The 13461-nt window shown below is 48.2% G+C and overlaps 1 protein-coding gene across 3 annotated transcripts in view; it reads left to right on the forward strand.

Annotated features, from left to right (window-relative positions):
• Positions 1 to 13461, forward strand: part of SPAG17 (sperm associated antigen 17) — a 245908-nt gene that overhangs the window by 107301 nt on the left and 125146 nt on the right. The window lies entirely within an intron of this gene.

The following is a 13461-nucleotide window of genomic DNA, read 5'->3' on the forward strand; positions in this document are numbered from 1 at the left end:
GATATAAAAGTGTATTTTAGAGAAATTAAACATTGAAATCATACCATTAAACAGTTGTTTTAAACATATTTATACAACACAATATAATATAGAATTTGGCAACTATTTCAAAGTTTCACTCTTCTTAAGTGTTTCAGAAATACTATTCATAAAGTATATAAAACACTGCCTTTTATCTTGATATGTAACTAAAATAGTAATTTTGAAACTTTGATAATAGTAGTGGGTATATGCAAATGATTATAAGCAATACAATGAAAAGAATGTAATTTACTACTTGTAACTGAATATGGACAGATTACATTTTAGATACAATAGTCTCTCTGCAATTTCTGACAATGGGCCAAATCTTAACCTCATTGAAGTATGTTTATGCCAGAGGTTCTCAAACTTCATTGCACGGGGACCTCCTTCTGATAATAAAAATTACTACAGGACCTCAGGAGGGGGGACCAAAGCCTGAGCCCACCCAAGTCCCGCCACCCTGGTAGGGGTGGGAGGGACCAAAGCCCCACTGCCCCAGGCCAGGGAGCCAAAGCCGAAGCCCAAGGGCTTCAGCCCCAGGCAGGGGGCCTGTAATCTGTCCCTGGGCCCCAGCGAGTCTAAGCCACTTGCCGACCCACAGTTTGAGAAGTGCTGGTTTATGCCAATAACCAGGGCCATCCTTAGGATTTATGGGGTCCTATGCACTATTATTAAACTGGTGCCCCTATGCCTGATGGCAATCTGGGCTCGCAGCCCGTGGGGGAGGAGGGACGAGGCAGCAAAAGATACCGAGACCCCCAGCCCGCCTCACGGCGGTGGAGAGTCACAATTCCCCGCAGAGACCCCCATACCCTCTCCTTCATGCAGAATGTGCAGTGCCAGCGCATTCAGCTCTATGAATACGGTCCCTGCCTAAGGAGACTGCAGTGCACACTGTGTGTGCGGAAGCCAACCCGTTCTTACTTGCTGTCATGGGCAGTGAGTGAAGTGGCTCCCCAGCCCACCTCTTCTGCCTGTAGCCCTACCCATCCTCTACTCCTGCCCCACCACAGGCCCCTTCCTTTCCCACTGTCTTCCTCCTCTCTTCCCTCCCCCACCTTGCTCACCGCCTTCCAGCCAAATCCCTGATCTCAAATGAAGCAAATGACATTTGAAAAAAACACTCTTCTGCAATTTCTTTCTAAAGAAAATGGAGCATGTTTTCCACTGCATGCCAGATGGTGAAGACTTGACATGCAGAAGGTACCTAATCAGAAGCACTAAACTTGGGAATAAAAAATGTCAGTCACAGGTTTTTTTATATGCCCTGAAGTTTGTCAGAGATTTATTTGCAAAAACTTTGTAGTAAGGGCGAGTCAGTTGTCTTGCTGAATACAACATTAAATATTATGGAATACATGATGCAGCTCTTCTCTGTTTTACATTCTCTTAATCAGTATTTCTAAGCTGATTTTATATTTTAAATGTACTCTTAAGCCTTCATAAAGTAATCATTCCAGATTATTACATATTTAACTCACTGAAACAAAGATATTATTTTAAATTAATCAGTCACAGAGGTTTAGTGTGTTCATAACCATGTCCATTGCTTTTAGAAAAAGGGAACACTGATTTACTTTGTGTGATCTCCATAACAAAAGACATGTTTATGAAATTTCACCAACTTAAAAAAATATGTATCGAAAGATTTTAGGCATAACAAAGGATTTTATATCTTACTAGGTTCTGATTTTGCTGGAGGGTTCTCTTAAAATTAGTTCATCAGATAGTCAGAAGTAAAGAATGGGAAACTCTGTGTCCAGCTATCTGGCAGGAAAGGGGTGTTGTCCCTTTAAGGGTTCTCTTCAACAGGGGGTGAAGGGAGAAAGGGATGAACAGAAAGGACAGGTAGACTATGGAAGCAAGTTTTTTTTACTATAGTAATTAAAATTAAAAGGTATATTTTAGATAATGGTGGTCTTTTGAAGGATTTATTTAAAAAACTATATGTCTGAAGATCCAAGCATTTAAGGCTAAAGATGATTGTTCATCTAAAAATCTGTGCAAGGATTTTTTAGAGATGTGATTTTATAATCTTCACCAACTCACTAATGAAATATTTTTAAAGCAAATTTTAAACTAAGGTCCTGTAGACTAACATGTTCTGAGTAAATATTACAGTAATGCACAACTGTTTTTGTCAGGTTTCAGAGTAGCAGCCGTGTTAGTCTGTATACGCAAAAAGAACAGGAGTACTTGTGGCACCTTAGAGACTAACAAATTTATTAGAGCATAAGCTTTCGTGGACTACAGCCCACTTCTTCGGATGCATATAGAGTGGAATAAATATCGAGGAGATATATGTACACACATACAGAGAGCATGAACAGGTGGGAGTTGTCTTACCAACTCTGAGAGGCCAATTGAGTAAGAGAAAAAAAACTTTTGAAGTGATAATCAATCCATCGGTGATCTTCCAGAAAACACCATCCTGGCCACTATGGACGTAGAAGCCCTCTACACCAATATTCCACACAAAGATGGACTACAAGCTATCAGGAACAGTATCCTCTATAATGTCACAGCTAACCTGGTGACTGAACTTTGTGACTTTGTCCTCACCCACAACTATTTCACATTTGGGGACAATATATACCTTCAAGTCAGCGACACTGCTATGGGTACCCGCATGGCCCCACAGTATGCCAACATTTTTATGGATGACTTAGAACAACGCTTCCTTAGCTCTCGTCCCCTAACGCCCCTACTTTACTTGTGCTACATTGATGACATCTTCATCATCTGGACCCATGGAAAAGAAGCCCTTGAGGAATTCCACCATGATTTCAATAATTTCCATCCGACCATCAACCTCAGCCTAGATCAATCCACACAAGCGGTCCATTTCCTGGACACTACTGTGTTAATAAGCGATGGTCACATAAATACCACCCTATACCGGAAACCTACTGACCGCTACACTTACCTACATGCCTCCAGCTTCCATCCAGGATACACCACACGATCCATTGTCTACAGCCAAGCTCTAAGATATAACCGCATTTGCTCCAATCCCTCAGATAGAGACAAGCACCTACAAGATCTCTATCAAGCATTCTTAAAACTACAATACCCACCTGCTGAAGTGAAAAAACAGATTGACAGAGCCAGACAAGTACCCAGAAGTCACCTCCTACAAGACAGGCCCAACAAAGAAAATAACAGAACACCACAAGCTGTCACCTTCAGCCCCCAACTAAAACCTCTCCAGCGCATCATCAGAGATCTACAACCTATCCTGAAAGATGATCCTTTACTCTCAAAAAGAACAGGAGTACTTGTGGCACCTTAGAGACTAACAAATTTATTAGAGCATAAGCTTTCGTGGACTATAGCCCACTTCTTCGGATACATAATAGGGCCTAATCACATCAGCCATACCATCAGGGGCTCGTTCACCTGCACATCTACCAATGTGATATATGCCATCATGTGCCAGCAATGCCCCTCTGCCATGTACATTGGCCAAACCAGACAGTCTCTACGCAAAAGAATTAATGGACACAAATCTGACATCAGGAATCATAATACTCAAAAACCAGTGGGAGAACACTTTAACCTGTCTGGCCATTCAATGTCAGACCTGCGGGTGGCTATCTTACAACAGAAAAACTTCAAAAACAGACTCCAACAAGAGACTGCTGAGCTGGAATTGATATGCAAACTAGACACAATCAACTCAGGATTGAATAAGGACTGGGAATGGCTGAGCCATTACAAACATTGAATCTATCTCCCCTTGTAAGTATTCTCACACTTCTTATCAAACTGTCTGTACTGGGCTATCTTGATTATCACTTCAAAAGTTTTTTTTTCTCTTACTCAATTAGCCTCTCAGAGTTGGTAAGACAACTCCCACCTGTTCATGCTCTCTGTATGTGTGTATATATATCTCCTCAATATGTATTCCACTCTATATGCATCTGAAGAAGTGGGCTGTAATCCACGAAAGCTTATGCTCTAATAAATTTGTTAATCTCTAAGGTGCCACAAGTACTCCTGTTGTTTTTGTCAGTAAATTCAGAAACTGACAGTTTATACCTGGGGGTTGGCAAATGGCTTCATTACCACTTGAATGGCTCTTTAACAGTTTCAATGTTGTGCTAATAGGTCTGGCAGGCTGGAAGGCTTTTTCACTTTTAAGTTACTAGATCTCCTCCGGAATAAGAGTCACCAGGCTGCAGCAGCTAGCTGTGGGAGCCTGCAGGAAGGGTCAGAACAGGGATAGGAATAGCCAGGAGAGTGGACACTAAGACCCAGTGGTGCCCCAAATTTCCAGATGTCCTATGCAGCTGCGTATACTGTGTATACCTAGAACATAAGAACGGCCATACTGGGTCAGACCAAAGGTCCATCAAGCCCAGTATCCTGTCCTCTGACAGTGGCCAATGGCAGGTGCCCCAAAGGGAATGAACAGACAGGTTATCATCAAGTGATCCATGCCCTGTCACCCAATCCTATCTTATGGCAAACAGAGGCTAGGGACACCATACCTGCCCATCCTGGCAAATAGCCATTGATGGACCTATCTTCCATGTATCTATCTAGCTCCCCTTTGAACCCCGATATAGTATTGGCCTTCACAACACCCTCTGGCAAGGAGTGTTTTTACCTAGGGATGGCCCTGCCAATAACCAATACAGACTGGACTAAATCCTAATCCCACTGATGTCAGTGGGATTAGCATTTAACCCAGTCTGCATTGGTTATTGGTGTAACCATTTTCAGAACATCTGTACAGATCAATCAGGAAAGGCTTCCACTGCTCAACTGGAATAGTGAACTCTAGCCCTGATTGAGCAAAGTACTTAAGCATGTGCCTAACTTTAGAATTCAAGTAGTTCCAGTAAAGTCAATGCACATGCACAATTACCTTGCTGAATCAGGCTCCCATGAAGTCCAATTCCTGTTCAGTCTTAGCAGCTTTAATAGTGACCAGAGAGTGAAAGCCAAAATCAGAGGTGATGTGTGAAGTATTGTAAATTAGATCAATTAGACTCAGGGTATGTCTAAACTACAAACTTTAGCCATCGCAAGGTATGTCAGCATGAAGATGCCACAGTCATTTCGCTTTTGCGCATGCATAGTTGGTGCAGTCCAAGGCCACCATCGGCAGTATCACCTCTATGGACCTTGCGTCAGGGCCTAGTCGGGAAGTAAAGAAGCACACACATAAGCATGGCAGTAAGGCTTCCACTAAGCTAAGAAGGGAGAGACCCCTTCCATGAGTTCCAGTCATGGGGATGAAGCAGATCCTAAAGCGCACAAACACAAAAAGAATTTCATAAATCGATGGATCCGCCAGTACTGAGTGCAGATTTGCACACACAGTCAACATCGTCATCCCTCAGAACCAGAGAGTCATCCATTCTGGGAAAGATCACCGCTCCGCTTCCGGGGACTGAGAAATTTCCCTTGATTCTGGGGAGGTCAGGAAAAGCACTATAACCCCAGGAAGTGTTTGCCTGGGAAAGCCATGGTCCCCACAACTTCTAGGGCCTTTTACTTCCAGGAAGACCCTATATACAACACCAGACACGCCACATCTGAAGCACTCTTCACTCCCACTCTGGCAGTATACACACTTCCACTGGCTCCAGCAGTACTGCTGATGGAACAGGTCTCTGAGTTTTCATCTTTGGAGGACTCAGATGAGGATCAGGAACCATCCATCCTTTCCTGCCACTATGAGTACCAACAGAGGCCTTCTACATCATGGCAGTATCCTCCATTCCAGCTGCTGCAGAGCCACTGATTTCCTGTGCCATGGGGCCTCCTCAGCACCCATCAGATCCATCCTGCTGGCCCTATTGGGGATCCTGGCCCTATTGGGGATCCTGGCCCCAATACTCTCCCTCAGAACCCATCCATTCTATAAAGGAGGTTTCACCTGTTTCACAATCTTGGGTGCCTTCAAGGAGACACTCTGAACCAGTAATGGAAGATGAGCCACTCAGACCGGATCGAACAATACCACCGGAACAGGAGAGATAACCATCATCCTCTCCTGATGTGGCAGTAGCTTCAACATCCCCCCCATCTCCTGATGACTACCGCCAATTCCAGGATCTCTTGCATAGACTGCCTGGAGAACTTCACATTCCCCTGGAGAAGATCCAAGACACTCAGCAAAAGCTGCTGGAATACTTCACTCACTGAGGCCAACCACAGTCGCTCTCCCAACCAACTATGCCATCATCGAGCCAGCTCACACAGTTTGGCATATGTTGGCCACATGTACACTTACATCAAAGGGGCAGAAAAAAGATACTATGTATCAGCCAAGGACTCTGAGTACATAGTACTCTCACTCTCACTTCCCAATTCACTTGTGGCCCAGGCAGCAATGGAACAGGTGAGGCAACAGTAGCCACACTTCACCCCACCTGACAGGGAGGGCAAGGAGCTTTTAGGCTGCAAAAGGGCTGCAAAAAGGACTGGACCTTTTAGGCTGCAAAATCTTTTCTTCAGCCAACCTTCAATTCAGGATTTTGCATTATCAGGCATTATTTGCTGGATCCGATTTCCTGAATTACAGCAAATTGGAGGACTTGTCGAGAAACTGATGCAATTGGACCGGGCCCGCTTCCAGTGAATAACTGAGGAGGGGAAGCTGGTAGTTATGCCCTCACAACAGAAACTCATCGTGCCCAGTGGCCACAGGCATTGTCATAAGGAGGCAGTTGTGGCTCCATTCCACTGGTTTTCCCAGGGAGGTACAAAATACCATCGAAGACCTCCCATTTGATGAATCCTGTCTTTTCAACCAGAAAACGGACTATTCCCTCCACACCCTCAAGGATTCGAGAGCTACACTCTTCCTTGGGTATTTACACACTGGCACCAAAACATAAGTTCTACTGCCTGCAGCCCACACAGCATTACAGAACCTCCCATTTTTTCCATCAGCAGCCTTATGAACCATCAAGAAAGTGTCAGATGACTCAAAGATCACATCCTCCAGGACCACCCTCAAAGTCTTTCTCCTCCCAAATGCAACTCCCCACCAGAAGAGGTATTTCTGAGGAACCCTAGCGTGCTGTCAACCACCTTGCCTGCTGCCACACAACCACCCCACCCACTTCGGGGGCTGTCTAGCACTCTTCTTACCAGCTTGGAGTCCAATAACAAAAGACAAATCAGTGGTAAATGTCATCCACTATGGCTATATGATTGAGTTCATTATGCTACCTCATCCACAACCCTCTCCCTGATCCCTCCTCAGGGACCACTCTCACAACAGCATCCTCGCCCTGGAGGTGGATTCCTTACTACAAAGAGGTGTGATAGAGTGGGTTCCTCCAGACTATCAAGGGATGGGGTTCAATTCAGCTTACTTCCTGATACCCAAAATGAAAGGTGGGTGGAGACCAATCCTGGATCTCCATTGTCTCAATCGCTTCATCTGCAAACCCGTTTCATATGGTCACCTTAGCAGCCATCATTAGAAGAAGGCACATGGCTTTTGATATGCAGGATGCTTATTTTCACATAGACGTCCATCCGGCCCACAGATGGTTCCTGAGGTTTAAAATAGGCCCTCAGCACTTTCAATACAGGGTCCTGCCATTTGGACTCACCACTGCTCCCTTTACCAAAGTTTTCTCTGTCATGGCAGCCTACCTCAAGCGTAATGGGGTCCTTGTATTCCCCTATCTTGACAACTGGCTCCTGGTAGTGCAGTCCAGAGAAAAAGCCTGTATTTCAACCTCCATGTTGCTCAGACTCCTTTCCTCCCTCAGAGTCAGTATCAATGTCAAAAAATCAACTTTGGACCCCACACGGTTCCTAGACTTTATAGGGGCCTCCATCAACTCAGTCACAGCATGAGCAGATTCCAGTCTCTGCCAGAACTTGTAGCCTGAGTATAGTGAGGCAGAGTGGCCTCCCTCTTAGCCTGATGGAGAGGAATGGCCCCATAGATATCATAGAATATCAGGGTTGGAAGGGACCTCAGGAGATCATCTAGTCCAACCCCCTGTTTAAAGCAGGACCAATCCCCAATTAAATCATCCAACAGATTTTTGCCCCATATCCCTAAATGGCCCCCTCAAGGATTGAACTCAGAACCCTGGGTTTAGCAGGCCAATGCTCAAACCACTGAGCTATCCCTCCCCCCATACCTCATCCCCTCCCAATGGATGGAGCCAAGCTAGCCAGAAGCAGAGGGGCAGGACAGGAAGTATAAAAGGCAGGCCCTCCAGCTCAGTTGAGCCAGAGCCAGGGAAGGAGGCATATGTCCCTGCCTTCTTGCCGAACTCCCGCCCAGTGACCAAGCGGTGCAGCGCCATGTCCCCAGAGGAGACCAGCTGTGTAGAGGTGTTGCTGGGACTGCTGTCCGCTGTTTATCCTGAAGAGATTGAGGACCCATAAACTACGGAGCCATGCCAAGGAAGGGTGGTAGGAAGTAGTCCAGGGGAAGCAGACATTAGGCCGGTTGTGTTGCTAGGAAATGAGTCATCATGTTTTGTTGACTTCCCCACTGACCCCTTGGCGGGACCACCCACCACTGCTAGGGCCTGGGGCAGGGACATGGTGGAGTAGGGTTGGCCTGAGCCAGGGAACCCTGCCCTCCTGTCACCAACCCCTCCCTGGGAAGGTGGATTACTTACCCTAGGCCAGCAGGCCTGTGCCTTGTTTTGTGGCTTGCCCCAGCCAGGAAGCTGCGGGCCCCGAGACTGTAATTGCTGTCTGCTCCTGCCCGAAAGCTGAAGCTAAAGACTGCTCCTTGCTCTGCCCTGCCCGAGGGTCAGAGCCCCCAGACTGTGTCAATTGCTGTCTGCCCCATCCAGGAGGCTTCAGCTAAAGACTCCCTGTTACTCTGCCCTACTCAGAGGGCCAGAGCTACAGACTGCCTGCCCCACTCAGGTTACTGCCTGCTGTACCCTGACCAGAGGGCCAGAGCGCTAGCCTGCTAATTGTCTGCTTTCTGTTTGGCATAGTAAGGTAGAGTGGCCTCCCTCCAAGCCTGATAGGGAGGGACAACCACATAACCACTTCACTGAGCAGTAACAGTCCTGTTCAGGCTAGGACTTGCCTATCCCTCCTTGGCCATGTGGCCTTGTGCATATACGTCACCACCTTCACTCATTTCCGCCTTCACTACCTCCAGATGTGGCTCCAGAGAGTTTACTCAACAGTGTGCCATGCCATATACCTGGTTCTGACAGTTCTTCCTGAGGTATTCTCTTTCCTCCAGTGTTGGACGGACCCACAACAAGTGTGTTTGGGGGTCCCCTTTCTCCCATCCTCCTCAGACAAGACAGTGATCACCGATGTGTCCCTCATAGGATGGGGAGCACACATGGGAGATAGCATGAACCCCTTGGGAATCCAGGATGCACATCAACATTCTGGAACTCAGGACTGTAAAGAAGGCATGCCAAGCATTTCTCCCATCCATTCGCTCCCATCATGTTCTTATCATGTCGGAGAATGCCACCACCATTTACTACATCAACAAACAAGGGGGCACGAAGTCAACTGCTTTGTCTGTGGAGGCGGTCAATCTATGGAATTGGTGCATTGCCCACAAGATCCTGTTATCTGCAGCCTATCTTCAGGGGACTTAGAACATAATTGCAGACTCACTCAGCCGACGATTCGTGACCGATCATGAGTGGGAATTCCATGACAGCACAGTAAGCAACATCTTCAACCAATGGGGGACTCCAACCAGGGACTCTTCACCTCCCCCATCAACAAGTGCAGCACGTACTGCTCCAGGGGAGGTATTGGTCCCCACTCACAAGGTGGTGCATTCATTCTCCATTGGTCAGACAAGATCAGCTACACCTTCTGCCCTCTACCACTCCTGCCATGAGTACTCCACAAGATCAGGTGGGATAGAGCAACAGTCATCCTGATTGCACACTCGGACGCAGACAGTTCTGGTTTCCCAACTTCTCCACATATCAGCTTACCCTCCACTTCCCATCCCCACTTTCCCTGAGCTACTGACTCAACACAGCAGCAAGATTAAACATTCTGATCCACAGACACTTCACCTCAGAGCATGGTATTTGGATGGGCATCTTCTCTACAACAGGCGTGTTTATCAGAAGTGCAAGACATCCTCTCGAGCAGCAGGAAGGAGTCCATTCGGCATTCTGACCAGGCCAAGTGGAACTGCTTTGCCTCCTGGGCCCAACAGAAAGGGCTTTCCCCAGAACAGGTGGAGATTCCCCTTCTTTTGAATGACCTCCTGTCCTTGAAGGCATCGGGTCTCACCCTTAACTCTTTCAAGGACCATCTAGCAGCAGTTAACACTTTCCACCCCACCTCCAATGGAAGGACACTTCACATTTGCACACCCATTGACTGCTAGGTTTTGGAAGGGCCTCATCAGAACCTTCCCACCAGTACAACCTGTTGCCCCCCAATGGGACCTTAACCTAATTCTGCTGGCACTAATGAAACAGGTCTTTGAGCTGCTAGCTTCCTGCTATATGTCCCTCCTTTCCATGAAAGTCACCTTCCTTGTGGCTACCAGTTTGGCAAGAAGGGTAGGTGAACCTGGGGCCATGATGGCAGACCCACCTTTCACCACTTTCCATAAGGATAAAGTCTCCCTGCGTCCCAAGTTTCTGCCAAAGGTCATATCCCAGTTTTATAACAATCAAACCATCCACTTACCCATTTTCTTTCTGAAACCTCACGCCTTGGAATAAGAGTGACAACTTCACTCCCTCGACAGCTGTTGGGCCTTGGCCTTCTACTTGCAGAGGACAAGACTGGTCAGGAAATCTCCTAGATTGTTTATCACAATATCCAAGAGGGTTAAGGGGCAGGCAATCTCTACAAAGAATCTTCAATGGGGGAGATACACTTCGCTATTAGTTGTTGGGAGTGCCTCCATCCCCTGGAGTGAGGGCCCATTTCATGAGAGCCCAGGCTTCAACTGCAGCCACTCTCCATGATGTGCTGTTTTGGGACATACGTAGAGCGGCCATGTGGAGTGCAGTATATATCTTTGCAAGGCATTATGCCTTGTTGAAGGACTCTGTGATGGATGCATTTGGTGCAGCTGTCCTCCACTCAACCATTCCATCCTCACCTTTTTCACCCTCCTCCAACTTAGGTACTGCTTGTTAATCGCCCTCAGTAGAATACAATAGGGATCATCACTTGAAGAAGAGGAGATTACTTACCAGTAACTCGAGGTTCTTCAAGATGTATGTTCCCTATCTGTATTCCACTTCCTGCCCTCCTTGCTCTCGGCTGCAGATCTCTTGGATTTGCAGTGGAATAGGAACTGGAGATGTGGTCAGTCCACCCCACCCTTTAGCACCTCTGATGAAACCATGAGGTAAGCCAAGGGTGCATGTGCGGACCAACGGACATTACTACTTGAAAAATCTCCAGCTCCGGATTCATGGTGCGCATGCGTAAACCCTCAGTGGAATACGGATAGGGACCACACATCTCAAAGAACCTCCAGTTATAGTAAGTAACCCCCTCTTGCCATTGGGAATATTGAAATGCCAGTTGTGATCCTGGGTGACCCAGCCTACCCCTTTCTCCCCTGGCTCATGAAGCTGTACACTGGCCACCTTGACAGCACCAAGAAACGATTTAACTACCAGCTCAGCAGGTGAAGAATGACAGTTGAATGTGCTTTTGGTAGATTGAAGGGATGCTGGCATTGTCTACTTACAAGACTGGATCTCAGTGAAAACAAATCCCAATGGTTATAGCTGCCTACTGTGTCCTGCATAATATCTGTGAAGCAAAGGGGGGGAAATTGCTGCTGGGGTGGAGCGCGGAGGTGGAGTGGCTGTCTGCTGAGTTTGAACAGCCAGACACAAGGGCTATAAGAAGAGCTCAATGTGGGGCTGATCGCAGAGCAGCAGCTACCGGCGGTACTCCCGCTCCTTCGTGCCGGGCTCACGGTCTCGTGGTTGGCACTGTTCCCGATGCCACTGTTTCTCCCGGTCCCAGAACAGCGGCAGGTCGTACGCCAGCTCGGCCTCCCTCCATAGTCGTCAGTCGATGGGACAGGCTAGTCAGGCTGAACAGCCCGCTTTGCTGGTGCCACAGCAGGTGCAGTGGCACCAGGCTCCTTGGCCAGCACCGTGGTACCAATGGGCCTCGTGACCCCCGACACAGCACCCGGTGGTGGCTCACTTGGTGGCCAGAGCCTCGAAGAGACTGTTGGCCCTTCTAGCTCAGCCTCCCAGAAAGGAGTCGGTGGAGCGTTTATCTCCAGTTCCGCACCCCAAGTGGTGGGACCTCTGGCACTGGTGGGTACGCAGAGTACCACACGACCATCCTCATCCTCCCCAGATGAGGCAATTATGGCGCCTCCTCCACCTGTTCCGCAGGAGGACTCTAAGGCCCACCAGGAACTGTTGAAAAGGGTGGCATCGAGCCTCAACCTTCAAGCTGAGAATGTGGAGGAACCCTCAGACTCCCTCTTCAGTGTCCTCTCAGCCTCAGCACTGGGCAGGGTGGCCCTCCCACTCCACAAAGGAGTTCAATTTGTGGGACTCTCTGTCCAAATTCGAGGACTACCTCCAGGAGCATGACAAGAAGGAGTTCAAAGCTCTAGTGGAGGAGGGTACAGCGGCTGCCAGGGCGACCCTGCAGGCAGCGTCGGATGCCGCAGATACGGCTTCAAGGTTTGTGGTCTCTGCGGTGTCCATGAGGAAGGCGTTGTGGCTCCTGTTGTGCTGTCCGGCAAGGCACAGAACTCCTTGCAGGACCTTCTATTCGATGGCAAGGCCCTCTTTGCAGAACAGATGGACGTGAAATTGCACAGCCTGAAAGATTCCCGCACAACTCTTAAGACACTTCGCCTCTATGTCCCAGCTCCAGCCAAGACCAAGTTTAAGCCTCAGCAGGCTCCCACCCAGGCCACCCACTCTAAATACGAGCCCCCTTGTAAAAAGTCATGGGACTATAAGAAACACCCGCAGAGGCTGTCCTGGTCTGCCCCCCAGCCTGGGCCTTCCAAGGGCAAACAGGCGGAAAACGTCAGTTTTGACGGGATGCCGAGGGGCGACTTACCAGTTCATACCAGGGATCCATCCGCAATAAAGCTTCCCTTCTCCAACCAGTTGTGTACTTTTCTCCCGGAGTGGTCGTGGCTGACCTTGGACCGTTGGATCCTCAACACCGTCTCCCAGGGCTACACCCTCCAGTTTACGTCTACACCACCCAATCACCCTCCGTCCCTGTCCCTCCTGGGGGACCCCCCTCACGAGGCCCTGCTTGAGCAGGAGATGGGGTGGCTCCTTGGCCTATGAGTGTGGAAGTGGTGCCAGCAGAGTTCAGACACAAGGGATACTACTCCCGTTATTTCCTTATCTTGAAGGCCAAAGGGGGGCTTCAGGCCCATCTTGGACCTGCGAGGCCTGAATCAGTACATGGTAAAGCTCAAGTTTCACATGGTCTCTCTGGCCTCCGTCATCCCCTCCCTGGATCCCGGGGACTGGT

The sequence above is a fragment of the Malaclemys terrapin genome, chromosome 1 (assembly GCF_027887155.1).
Source record: "Malaclemys terrapin pileata isolate rMalTer1 chromosome 1, rMalTer1.hap1, whole genome shotgun sequence".
Taxonomy (NCBI): Eukaryota; Metazoa; Chordata; order Testudines; family Emydidae; genus Malaclemys; species Malaclemys terrapin.